The 12,664-nt window shown below is 42.1% G+C and overlaps 1 long non-coding RNA gene across 1 annotated transcript; it reads left to right on the top strand.

The window, feature by feature from the left end:
• The first annotated feature begins 367 nt into the window (after positions 1-367).
• Positions 368-3,059, top strand: LOC140004949 (uncharacterized). The gene is made up of 3 exons (XR_011812767.1): positions 368-558; positions 2,112-2,195; positions 2,922-3,059. It is a non-coding gene; the product is annotated as an uncharacterized lncRNA (long non-coding RNA).
• Positions 3,060-12,664: the final 9,605 nt, after the last annotated feature.

Genomic DNA, 12,664 nt, shown 5'->3' with positions numbered 1-12,664 from the left:
TTTCTTTATTAGAAAATTCCCCAGATAATTTTATTGAGTGAATATACGTTTTAGATGATTTTTCTAGTATCGGTTAGTTTTTGAGACATTAAGAACGTATGTCGGACGTGGGACCCACTAGTGCGAAAAGTTCGGAAAAATTCGGCCAACTAGGTTAAGTTTTGAATACCGGGTTTAAATTACCGGGTGTGATGAGATATTTATTGGTATCAAATGGATTAGTGTGAGAGAGACAAAAAGTTAGGCATGAAATAATTATAGTGACAAGTGCCACTTTGTGATTGGGTTGGACTTTGACCTTTGGACCAACTTTACCAATAAATCAAAAAATTGACCAAAATTCATTCATTTTCTTGTCTTCCTTGGCTGAATTAGAGAGAGAGAAAAGAGAGAAAATCCCTTCATCTTCCACTTCAATTTCTTGTCCAAATTTTGAGTTTTAACCGATTAATTTGCAAACTACTCCATAAAACTTGCTTTCCAAGTAGTTTCCAAGGTGTTTATGGAAGGATTTTTGGAGGACAAAGCCTAAGCTACCATTTTTCTTGAGTTTTCAAGGTATTTTACCAAGAACCTCTTCTTTACTTCAATTAATTGGTAATTAGTGGTTGAAAGTTGTAGTTTTGGTAGTTTATGAGTATATTTCATAGTTGGAAGTAGTATTATGGAAATTCCAGTTTAAGGTTTCATTTTTCCCCTTTCTGTCCGTTTCTGTTCGACCAGGTTAGAGGCCGAATTGGCCTTAGCACAAAACATGAAAGTTGTAGAAAATGATGTTTGCTAGTTGTCCTGTAAAATTTCAGCCCAATCGGAGCAACGTAGCCTGTGAAAAGACCGAAATACCCCTGCTGCCCTGTTTCTATCCGAGAATGATAATCAGCTTCTGTAATTGGTTGTTTTGACCAGGAATACTACTGATTTGGTTGTTGATGTCTTCTTAACATTTATAGCCTTGTATCTTAGCTTTCCAATGGCTTTGGAATCACTTCAATTGGAGTTGTAGGTGCTGAGATATGACTGCATAAGTCAGGACTGCTGCAGTACACTTTGAACTGGAAAATCTTGGGTTGTTTTGGTAAATTTGACCTAGTTAGGATGAGAACTGGAATGTATTGTCTTCATTAAAGTTGTATATATTGATGTGTTTGAGGTTCCTGTAAAATTTCAGGCCAATCGGAGTAGCGTAGCTCATGAAAAGACGGAATTACCCTTGCTGTCCTGTTTTTACCCGAACTTGAAAACTGCTTCAGTAATTGGCTATTTTGGTTGGGATTACTTCTGATTTGGGTTTTGGTGCCTTCTTAGGAAATGTAGCCCCTTGAGTCCTGAGTATGCCTGTAAAATTTCAGGTCAAACAAGTTAGCGTATTCTGAGTTATAGACAAAACCCTCAGGCCTGTTTTAGACATTGGTTTGTGTACGTTTTGAATTTCAGCTTCTGCCCGTGATTTTTCGGTTTTGATCCCGTACGAACTGGGTGCTGATCCCTTCATAAGAAATTTAGATCTTGATCTTAGCTTCGAAACGGTATAAAGTACGCCGAAATCCGAGTTCCGTAGCCCCTGTTATGATCAAAACAATATCGCTCGTCAGAACTGCCTTGTATCTGGACAGTTCTGACGGGTACCTTGGCACTCGATTTTCGTTCTGTTCTGAGTGGATTCAAGTCTTGGCCAAAACATCAAAGTTTTAACCTTATATTTCAGCTTTCTAACGCCTCTGGAATTTCTTGATTTCGATTCCTGAGCCGTGAGTTATGGCCTTGCAAACAGGGCCTGTGTGGTAAACCGCAATGAAACAGCTGGCACTATTTCGTGCATATTTGACCTATACCTATTGAGATCTGGGTTGAGATGTCTAAAGGGAAGTTGTAGCCCTTCCTCTTAGCTTCGCAACGGTACCTCATGTACCTTGATCCGATACTCCTAGCCTAACTTTTGACCAAAACGGTTTGAGATGGCAGTTGTGGCCGTTTCCGTTTGCCGTTCCGCGCGCGCGCGTGCGCCCCTTTTTGCCGTTTCCGCAAATTACGTGTGCCAATTTTGCCATTTTACTTGTTTTGGATCGGTTCGTAGCCGTTTGTGACATAAGTGATAAAATCTTGTATTTCAGATAGTGGTGAGCTAGGCGGAGCCGGTGGGGCCCACTACTAGCGATCACGCGCGAAGCAATCTTGTACTACTTTTGGTATTTTGAGTAAGTATTCAGGCCAGTTTGGTGTGTTTTCTTTGCTATGTGTTTGAGATATGTGAAAAGGGCACTTAGGCGAGGGTGTACTTTATCGCACTCGACCTAAACCCTAATTTGGATGTATAATTGTACTTGGCATATGTATATGAACCTTTTGGAACCAAAACCCTTGAGCTAGTGGCTCGGGGCGACTTTCGTATAAAGTTTGTGAAGTTTGCAAAGTTTGTGATTTTGAATACTTTTGTGAAGTTGTGAGTTTGGGGCGAACTCTTGACCTGGTTGGACTATTCGAGCCGGTTAGGGCTTGGTCGAAGGCAGTCCAACTTAGTCTGAGGTCACCAAGTTTGTAGGTTCATGTTATGAACCAATTTTGTAAATCCGGTTCACCGAGAAGGTGACCAAGTTTGTGACCCGAGCTTGTGACTCAAGCTCAAGTTTGTGATTTCGTTCGCCCGGGCAAGTTTGTGAGGTGACTGGCCAGTGAGGGTGATAAGGTGTCGGTGGGTGTACAAGTGAAGTTCTACGGACCATTATTTGCAGTCGACGGAGTGTCGGCAGGAGATCACGCATGGCACATGACTTGGCTTTGGAGCCATCTGTATCCTTATTATGTGATGTTACTTTTCTGCTTTTGCTTTACTCTAAATGTGTAACTGTTACGTGAAATTTATGCTTTCACCCCTGTTTACTTACTAAGCATATAGCTTACCCCATTCCTTTTGTTTTCCTTAGCAGGGGCCGACGCGGGGACTTTTGGCTCGTATACTAGTATAGTAAGATTGGCTTGTAATAGTTGAACAGTTAGGATGTTTGTTTTTTTTTGTTTTGGTGGTTTGACTCGATACTTTTGGAGAATGTAATTATAACTCTTTTGGGGTTGTATATATTGTTTTTAGTGCTCTTTCAAACTTTAAGTTTTGAGTCCTGGCGCGAGCTAGGCAGGCGGCCCGCCGATACCCTTGGGTTCGCCCTTGGGAGAAGTGGGGTCGTCACAGTTGGTATCAGAGCTTAGGCTTCCGATCTCTGTAGTGTATCCTAGGCTTGAAGTTTAGGATGCTGGACTGTGGGATACTTGGATATTAAGGTAAATATTGAATGCTAAGATTTTGATATTGACTTTTGTATTTTTTTTCCATAAGGCAAAGTGGGGATTGAGTTGATTGCACTTGGAGATGGGCAGTCCCAGTGTGAATCGATTTGGTTCTTACTTAATATTGAAGTTAGCTATTTGGACCTATTCTTTAGGTTTGCACCCTAGGGCTGCCGGGGCGGTGCTAGTGGATTAGGTAGGTTCCGTAGGGGAGGCGCGTAGGGCCGTTGATGGGTTTTCCTTTTGACTATCTGATATGTTTATTTTGTTATATCTGCCATGTTATTTTGTTGTAACCAGTATGCCTGGTTTCATTTGTTACCCGGTGATTGACTACATTTTTGGAGCCGTAGTGCTCACGTAAATAATGGATTTTGCACCAACCGGATGTCGGATAACTTGTATATTTTTAGTGTGACTTTGTAAAAATATGTATATTTGAGTATAATCTTTTGAGCTTATTTGTTTGAACCCGGCTTTTGAACTTATTTGAGTACTTGTGTGGTTGTAGACCGGCTACTACTCGTGTGGTTGAACTTTTGAGGAATTACCTGTTGTGTACTTGACTGCTTTTGAGGATTATTTGATCTGATTAGTGCAAGTTGGAATTTCGAGGATGAAATTCTTTTAAGTGGGGGAGATTGTGAGGACCTAGTCCGTTCGTACGTTGAGATTAGGGTTATTCATTATTTGTACGGTTAAATTAAGGTTTTAGGGCTAAGGAGAAACCCTAATCTCGGCCAAGATTGAACACCCTAACTTTGCTTACGATAAAACCCTAGTTTATGCGGTATTCTAGTGTGTGTTTTGGCACAAGAAAAAAATAGGATTCGTTATAGTTTACAGAGGTTTAACAAGTTTGAAAATGGTTAGTAAACTCTGGATTAGCAAACCTCTAGTGTTACAATATTAGAAAGCTTAAATGGAGTTTTGTTTATCGCCCGTCTTTTCCACATTTTCTTTATTAGAAAATTCCCCAGATAATTTTATTGAGTGAATATACGTTTTAGATGATTTTTCTAGTATCGGTTAGTTTTTGAGACATTAAGAACGTATGTCGGACGTGGGACCCACTAGTGCGAAAAGTTCGGAAAAATTCGGCCAACTAGGTTAAGTTTTGAATACCGGGTTTAAATTACCGGGTGTGATGAGATATTTATTGGTATCAAATGGATTAGTGTGAGAGAGACAAAAAGTTAGGCATGAAATAATTATAGTGACAAGTGCCACTTTGTGATTGGGTTGGACTTTGACCTTTGGACCAACTTTACCAATAAATCAAAAAATTGACCAAAATTCATTCATTTTCTTGTCTTCCTTGGCTGAATTAGAGAGAGAGAAAAGAGAGAAAATCCCTTCATCTTCCACTTCAATTTCTTGTCCAAATTTTGAGTTTTAACCGATTAATTTGCAAACTACTCCATAAAACTTGCTTTCCAAGTAGTTTCCAAGGTGTTTATGGAAGGATTTTTGGAGGACAAAGCCTAAGCTACCATTTTTCTTGAGTTTTCAAGGTATTTTACCAAGAACCTCTTCTTTACTTCAATTAATTGGTAATTAGTGGTTGAAAGTTGTAGTTTTGGTAGTTTATGAGTATATTTCATAGTTGGAAGTAGTATTATGGAAATTCCAGTTTAAGGTTTCATTTTTCCCCTTTCTGTCCGTTTCTGTTCGACCAGGTTAGAGGCCGAATTGGCCTTAGCACAAAACATGAAAGTTGTAGAAAATGATGTTTGCTAGTTGCCTGTAAAATTTCAGCCCAATCGGAGCAACGTAGCCTGTGAAAAGACCGAAATACCCCTGCTGCCCTGTTTCTATCCGAGAATGATAATCAGCTTCTGTAATTGGTTGTTTTGACCAGGAATACTACTGATTTGGTTGTTGATGTCTTCTTAACATTTATAGCCTTGTATCTTAGCTTTCCAATGGCTTTGGAATCACTTCAATTGGAGTTGTAGGTGCTGAGATATGACTGCATAAGTCAGGACTGCTGCAGTACACTTTGAACTGGAAAATCTTGGGTTGTTTTGGTAAATTTGACCTAGTTAGGATGAGAACTGGAATGTATTGTCTTCATTAAAGTTGTATATATTGATGTGTTTGAGGTTCCTGTAAAATTTCAGGCCAATCGGAGTAGCGTAGCTCATGAAAAGACGGAATTACCCTTGCTGTCCTGTTTTTACCCGAACTTGAAAACTGCTTCAGTAATTGGCTATTTTGGTTGGGATTACTTCTGATTTGGGTTTTGGTGCCTTCTTAGGAAATGTAGCCCCTTGAGTCCTGAGTATGCCTGTAAAATTTCAGGTCAAACAAGTTAGCGTATTCTGAGTTATAGACAAAACCCTCAGGCCTGTTTTAGACATTGGTTTGTGTACGTTTTGAATTTCAGCTTCTGCCCGTGATTTTTCGGTTTTGATCCCGTACGAACTGGGTGCTGATCCCTTCATAAGAAATTTAGATCTTGATCTTAGCTTCGAAACGGTATAAAGTACGCCGAAATCCGAGTTCCGTAGCCCCTGTTATGATCAAAACAATATCGCTCGTCAGAACTGCCTTGTATCTGGACAGTTCTGACGGGTACCTTGGCACTCGATTTTCGTTCTGTTCTGAGTGGATTCAAGTCTTGGCCAAAACATCAAAGTTTTAACCTTATATTTCAGCTTTCTAACGCCTCTGGAATTTCTTGATTTCGATTCCTGAGCCGTGAGTTATGGCCTTGCAAACAGGGCCTGTGTGGTAAACCGCAATGAAACAGCTGGCACTATTTCGTGCATTTTTGACCTATACCTATTGAGATCTGGGTTGAGATGTCTAAAGGGAAGTTGTAGCCCTTCCTCTTAGCTTCGCAACGGTACCTCATGTACCTTGATCCGATACTCCTAGCCTAACTTTTGACCAAAACGGTTTGAGATGGCAGTTGTGGCCGTTTCCGTTTGCCGTTCCGCGCGCGCGCGTGCGCCCCTTTTTGCCGTTTCCGCAAATTACGTGTGCCAATTTTGCCATTTTACTTGTTTTGGATCGGTTCGTAGCCGTTTGTGACATAAGTGATAAAATCTTGTATTTCAGATAGTGGTAAGCTAGGCGGAGCCGGTGGGGCCCACTACTAGCGATCACGCGCGAAGCAATCTTGTACTACTTTTGGTATTTTGAGTAAGTATTCAGGCCAGTTTGGTGTGTTTTCTTTGCTATGTGTTTGAGATATGTGAAAAGGGCACTTAGGCGAGGGTGTACTTTATCGCACTCGACCTAAACCCTAATTTGGATGTATAATTGTACTTGGCATATGTATATGAACCTTTTGGAACCAAAACCCTTGAGCTAGTGGCTCGGGGCGACTTTCGTATAAAGTTTGTGAAGTTTGTAAAGTTTGTGATTTTGAATACTTTTGTGAAGTTGTGAGTTTGGGGCGAACTCTTGACCTGGTTGGACTATTCGAGCCGGTTAGGGCTTGGTCGAAGGCAGTCCAACTTAGTCTGAGGTCACCAAGTTTGTAGGTTCATGTTATGAACCAATTTTGTAAATCCGGTTCACCGAGAAGGTGACCAAGTTTGTGACCCGAGCTTGTGACTCAAGCTCAAGTTTGTGATTTCGTTCGCCCGGGCAAGTTTGTGAGGTGACTGGCCAGTGAGGGTGATAAGGTGTCGGTGGGTGTACAAGTGAAGTTCTACGGACCATTATTTGCAGTCGACGGAGTGTCGGCAGGAGATCACGCATGGCACATGACTTGGCTTTGGAGCCATCTGTATCCTTATTATGTGATGTTACTTTTCTGCTTTTGCTTTACTCTAAATGTGTAACTGTTACGTGAAATTTATGCTTTCACCCCTGTTTACTTACTAAGCATATAGCTTACCCCATTCCTTTTGTTTTCCTTAGCAGGGGCCGACGCGGGGACTTTTGGCTCGTATACTAGTATAGTAAGATTGGCTTGTAATAGTTGAACAGTTAGGATGTTTGTTTTTTTTTGTTTTGGTGGTTTGACTCGATACTTTTGGAGAATGTAATTATAACTCTTTTGGGGTTGTATATATTGTTTTTAGTGCTCTTTCAAACTTTAAGTTTTGAGTCCTGGCGCGAGCTAGGCAGGCGGCCCGCCGATACCCTTGGGTTCGCCCTTGGGAGAAGTGGGGTCGTCACAGAATTTGACTTTGCTCAAAACATGAAAGTTGTAGGTATGGATGTGTTTGAGGTGCCTGTAAAATTTCAGGGCAATTGGATTAGTGTAGAGTGAGTTATGGCGTAATTACTGTAGCTGTTCTGCTTTGGACAGAATGCGAAAACTGTACTTGTATTTGGCCATTTTGACTGGAATTGGTTTGGATTTTGAAGTTGGTGTCTTCTGATGACATGTATCTGGATGTCTTAGCTAACATATGCCTTTGGAATTTCGGCATTTGGACTGGTATAGACTGAGTTATAGTCATTACAGTTTTCTGTGTTTTGCAAACCTGTTTTGGTGATTCTGGTATAGTATTTTGCATATTTGACCTAGTTGTGTTAGGAACTGGATTGAGTGGTCTTCTACATTGTTGTAGCCCTGTTTCTTGGCTTCGAAACGGTGGGTCTTACACCCCCAACCGATAATTTTAGTGAGAGTTGTACCATTACCGCATTATGACGTCAAAACCGGTTTTCTTATCAAGGCCTACACTAAAGCCATTTCCTAATTTCTGGTTGCCTATGATGCTTATATATGTTTATAAAACCCTATTGGGGTTGTGATTGGCATTGTTTTATGGCTCGGTATCGAGTCTCATAGTACTTGCTTACGTGTTCTAGGGCGTGACGGTGGTTCCTTGAAGGCTTAATTGGTTATTGGAAATGATTGAGGTGAGGGTGTACTTGACCGCCCTCACCCCTTGTGATTTTATTCATGGCTATTCACCGTTTTGCTGAAATACTGCATTTGATATATGAGATACTGAATTCCATGCATGGAAACTGAATTGGTATTGTTTGGACGATTGTCCGACTGCTTTACTGAATTACTGAGCTCAACCCCGTTCGGTGGTCAATTGAATCGAGCCGGCGAGGGCTTGGTCGTGAAGATTGAATTGCCACGGGGACTGTACTGGGGAACCTTGTAGTAACGAGACTCTTGGTTCCGGTATACTCGAGTATTACCAAAATGACTGAATGGAGTGCGGGCCCGGTTGGGGAAAGTTGGGTGGAAGGAATGGAAGTAAAGAGTTGTCTACGGTTGGTTATTCTTTAACATTGACGGAGGGTCAATGAGATTGGAACAAGACTACAAGCGAGGAAACGGGCTCCTGAGAGCCCTCCGTATCCTTTTACTGGTGTGATTTACTCTTAATTGTATACTTGAACTGAAAGGTTACACTTATGTGATCTTAGATGCTTACGTGATAGTTGCTCACTGAGCTTTAGCTCATTCCGTTCCATTTGTTTTCCTTACAGGCAAATGAACATTTTTGGAAAAGGTTGTGATAATTGAATGACAAGTTGAGCTCATGTACATGTCTTTTGTATAGCCCTCTAATGAATCCCTAATGTGTAACAGGTTCATTTCCTTTTGATAGGCAAACCGAATATGTACTTCTTTAATGGATGGCTTGTATTGGCCTAATTGTACTTGTATGAACTGGTTAGATATGTCGGCATGCCGTTCTGGTCTTGTAAATGTTGAATTGATGTATATATATGCTTGGTTGACGTTTGGATGAATTTCGGATTACCACGACTTTCAAACGGAAAAGGAATAATTTTGGCGAAGATGAACAGTGCCGAATCCGGCCAGGAATCAGGCCAGAAACTGGCCGGATTGCAGGCCGGATTGCCTGGGAAAAATGAAATATTGGGGTTTGCTCTCGGCCTTGTATCCGGCCGAGAATCCGGCCGGAAATCCGGCCAGATTCCGGCCGGATTCTGACGTGGATTTTACTGTTCATTTCGGTTTCGAATTTTCATTTTTTTTATTTTGTGATTTTGACTTGTTTACGCGCAATGGGATGTTCCGGAACGTAATAGATCGACGTAAACCAAACCGTTAGTCCTGGCGAGAGCTGGGCAGGCAGTCCGCTAACCCCTTTGGTTCGCCTTAGGGGAAAGTGGGGCTGTTACACAAGAGCCATTTGTCATCCCTTCAACTCAAGTCACCGTTATTCCATCTTTACCTATTCCATCCGAAGGAACTTTCACATATGCCACCATACATTTGCCATACACTTGCCCTCCTGATCCTTCATGCTTCCCTACTTACATGCAAGGCCCACAACCCCAAATCACTTCGAATATACCTCCTAAGCCGCATACCTTTTATCACGATACAGCTGAGCTTTTCTTACAGGACCATACCAATCAAACCAAGCCAGAAATGGGGGAATTCTCTGCTCCCGTTGATATAAAGCTGCACAAACGCCTTGACCGTTTTGATGAGTTTATAAGGAAGAGTCAGGGTTTGAACAAGCAAGGAGTCCTGGATTATGATGAACTTTGCCTTTTCCCAAATGTGCAATTGCCTGAAGGGTTCAAGACCCCGAAGTTCAACAAATATGATGGGACGGGCAATCCCAAGACGCACCTCCGATTGTTCGCCAACAAGTTGGGTAGGGCAACAGATGATGAAAATCTGCCTTTGAGGCTATTCCCAGAAAGTCTGGAGGGGGATGCACTCGACTGGTATTCCAAGCTGAAGCCCGAAGAGATAAAGACTTGGTTGGATCTGTCCAATGCATTTGTAAGACAATACGAGTATAATTGCGAGTTGGCGCCAACACGGACCACACTGGAAGGAACAAAAAGAAAACCCTCCGAGGATCACAAGACCTATGCCAAGAGGTGGAGGAAAATAGCTGCCAAAGTCGAGCCACCAATGACTGAGGACGAAATCATACGAACTTTCATTAAGGCACATGATCCGCCGTACTTTGAAGAAATTTTCCGCATGACTGGATGCTCATTTGCCGCTATTGTCAATAAACTTGAGGAGTACGATGACTTCGTGAAAGCTGGGAAGATTGTTAACGTCTCTGCCCTCAAGTCCCAGTTGGATGCTTTGCAAAGCCAAGGTAGTAATGGGAAGAAGCAACAATCCAAAAAGCAAGAGGGGAAATTGCTTTTGTTTGGGATCGAAACCCTATTTCAAAGCCCAGACCTCGACAATACCCTACCTACTCAAACCCTTACTCCTATTATTCAAACCCTCATCCTGTTTATCACACCAATATCCCTCATCCTCGACCTCGCCCTAATTACACCAACTCGCCTTTAGCCCCTTTCCAAATTTCTCAACCAAATCCTCGCCAAAACCGTCATCGGCCTCCACTAAATCCAAGAATGCCTCCACCAAACAGACCTACCTACAACTACCCCCAACCCACTGAAACCCACGATCAAAATCGTACTCGATCATTCACTAATATTGGCAGGCCTTTGGACCAATTGTACGAGCAATTAAAAGCCGCCGGTAAAATCGGCGAAATTCCCCCTCTAACTTACCCTCATGGCGTCCGTGCCGAATACAATCCACAGTACACTTGTGCCTATCATTCGGGAGCACCTGGCCACTCAACTACTGGTTGTAGAGCACTTAAACAGAAAGTCCAAGAAATGATCGAGGCGGGGGAAATAGTGATTAGAATAAATGCAGAACAAGGGCCGAGCATAAGTACAAATCCCTTTCCCGAACACAAAGACACCTTTGAGGCATCCACATCCAATGACGAAATTTGAAAATCCTGAAGGAGCTCTGCATAATTTCGATGGCTGACTATCCTCCCTCTCGAAGGGAATTTCGATGAATCTGGGGTTGTCATTTACTAAAGTTCGCGAAAACTTTTTCTTGCATATGTAAATAGCTTCATGAAAGTGTCTTTTGCAATTGAGTTTTGTCTTGTTTCTGCTTTGATTTGGAGTTTCATGAAATGCACAATTTGTTTATTTGTTTATTTGATTATTGTTCTGATTTTTTTTAATTCTTTAAGATGGCCAAAGATGAAATTACTTGACCCTTTAGATATCGCTGTTCTGGAATCCGATGAAGCCATTCATTGAGAAACCCTTTACTGAGAAAAGCCTTTATTGAGAAATTCCTTCATTTAGAAAATCCCTCTCCTGTCGAGTTGGAAGCCGATTGGTTAAAGCAGTGTCATCAACAATTCATTTTGATGGATGAAATGTGACAGCCCCACCTCTCCCTAAGGCGAACCAGAGGGTTCGGCGGGCCGCCTGCCCAGCTCTCGCCGGGACTCAGTTGATCACTTCAAGCAACTACCGGAATAACCATAAGAATAACATAATAACGATCCAAAACCTAAACAAAACTTATCTACATTACTATCTCAAGAGGAAGTACAACCGTCGAATATACACAGGTTCCCAATTCACCATACAACCAACCCGTGCCAAGCACTAGGGTGAGAACCATTACAAAAATGAAAAACTAGACCAAGCTAGTATGCCAAGATCCCGTCCTTGCGCGTTTTCCCCTGCTAAGGAAAACAAAACTAAAGGGACAAGCTATATGCTTAGTAAGTAAACAGGGGCAAAAGCATAAATTTCACGTAACAACAGTGACATAGTAAGAGTAAAGCAAAAGCAGAAAAATAACATCACATAATAAGGATACAGGTGGCTTCAAAGCCAATTCATATGCCATGCGTGATCTCCTGCCGACACTCTGTCGACCACACTTAATGGTCCGTAGAACTTCACTTGTACACCCACCGACACCTTATCACCCTCACTGGCCAGTCACCTCACAAACTTGCCCGGGCGAACGAAATCACAAACTTGAGCTTGAGTCACAAGCTCGGGTCACAAACTTGGTCCACATACTCGGTGAACCGGATTCACAAACTTGGTGACCTCCAACCAGGTTGGACTAACTTCGACCAAGCCCTAACCGGCTCGAATAGTCCATCTAGGTCAAGAGCTCGCCCCAAACTCACAAACTTCACAAAATTATTCAAAATCACCCCGAGCCACAAGTTCAAGGGTTTTAGTTCCAAAATGATTCACATACATATGTCATGTACAAATATGAGCGTAAATTCGGGTTTAGAGCGAGTGCGATAAAGTACACCCTCGCCTAAGTACCCTCTTCATACATGTCGAAACACATAAGCAACTAACACCTAAAAGCGGCCTGAATACTTACACAACGAACAAAAGGGCAAAATACGAAATTCGTGCCGCGAGGAGTAGCTAGTAGGCCCCACCGGCTCCACCTAGCTCACCAACGTCTGAAATAGAAGATTGTGTCACAATATATCACAAACGGCTACTAACATAGTTAAAACAAGCAAAAAGGCAAAATCGGAACACGCAAGTGCGGAAACGGCAAAATTGGCACAGGCAAGTGTGCGGAACGGCAAAAGGAACGGCCAAATCTGCCATCTCAAACCGTTTTGATCAAAGATTAGGC

The sequence above is a fragment of the Coffea arabica genome, chromosome 4c (assembly GCF_036785885.1).
Source record: "Coffea arabica cultivar ET-39 chromosome 4c, Coffea Arabica ET-39 HiFi, whole genome shotgun sequence".
In the NCBI taxonomy this organism is placed as follows: domain Eukaryota; kingdom Viridiplantae; phylum Streptophyta; class Magnoliopsida; order Gentianales; family Rubiaceae; genus Coffea; species Coffea arabica.
The sequence above is the reverse complement of the archived record's forward strand: the minus strand, read 5'-3'. Positions and strand labels throughout refer to the sequence as shown.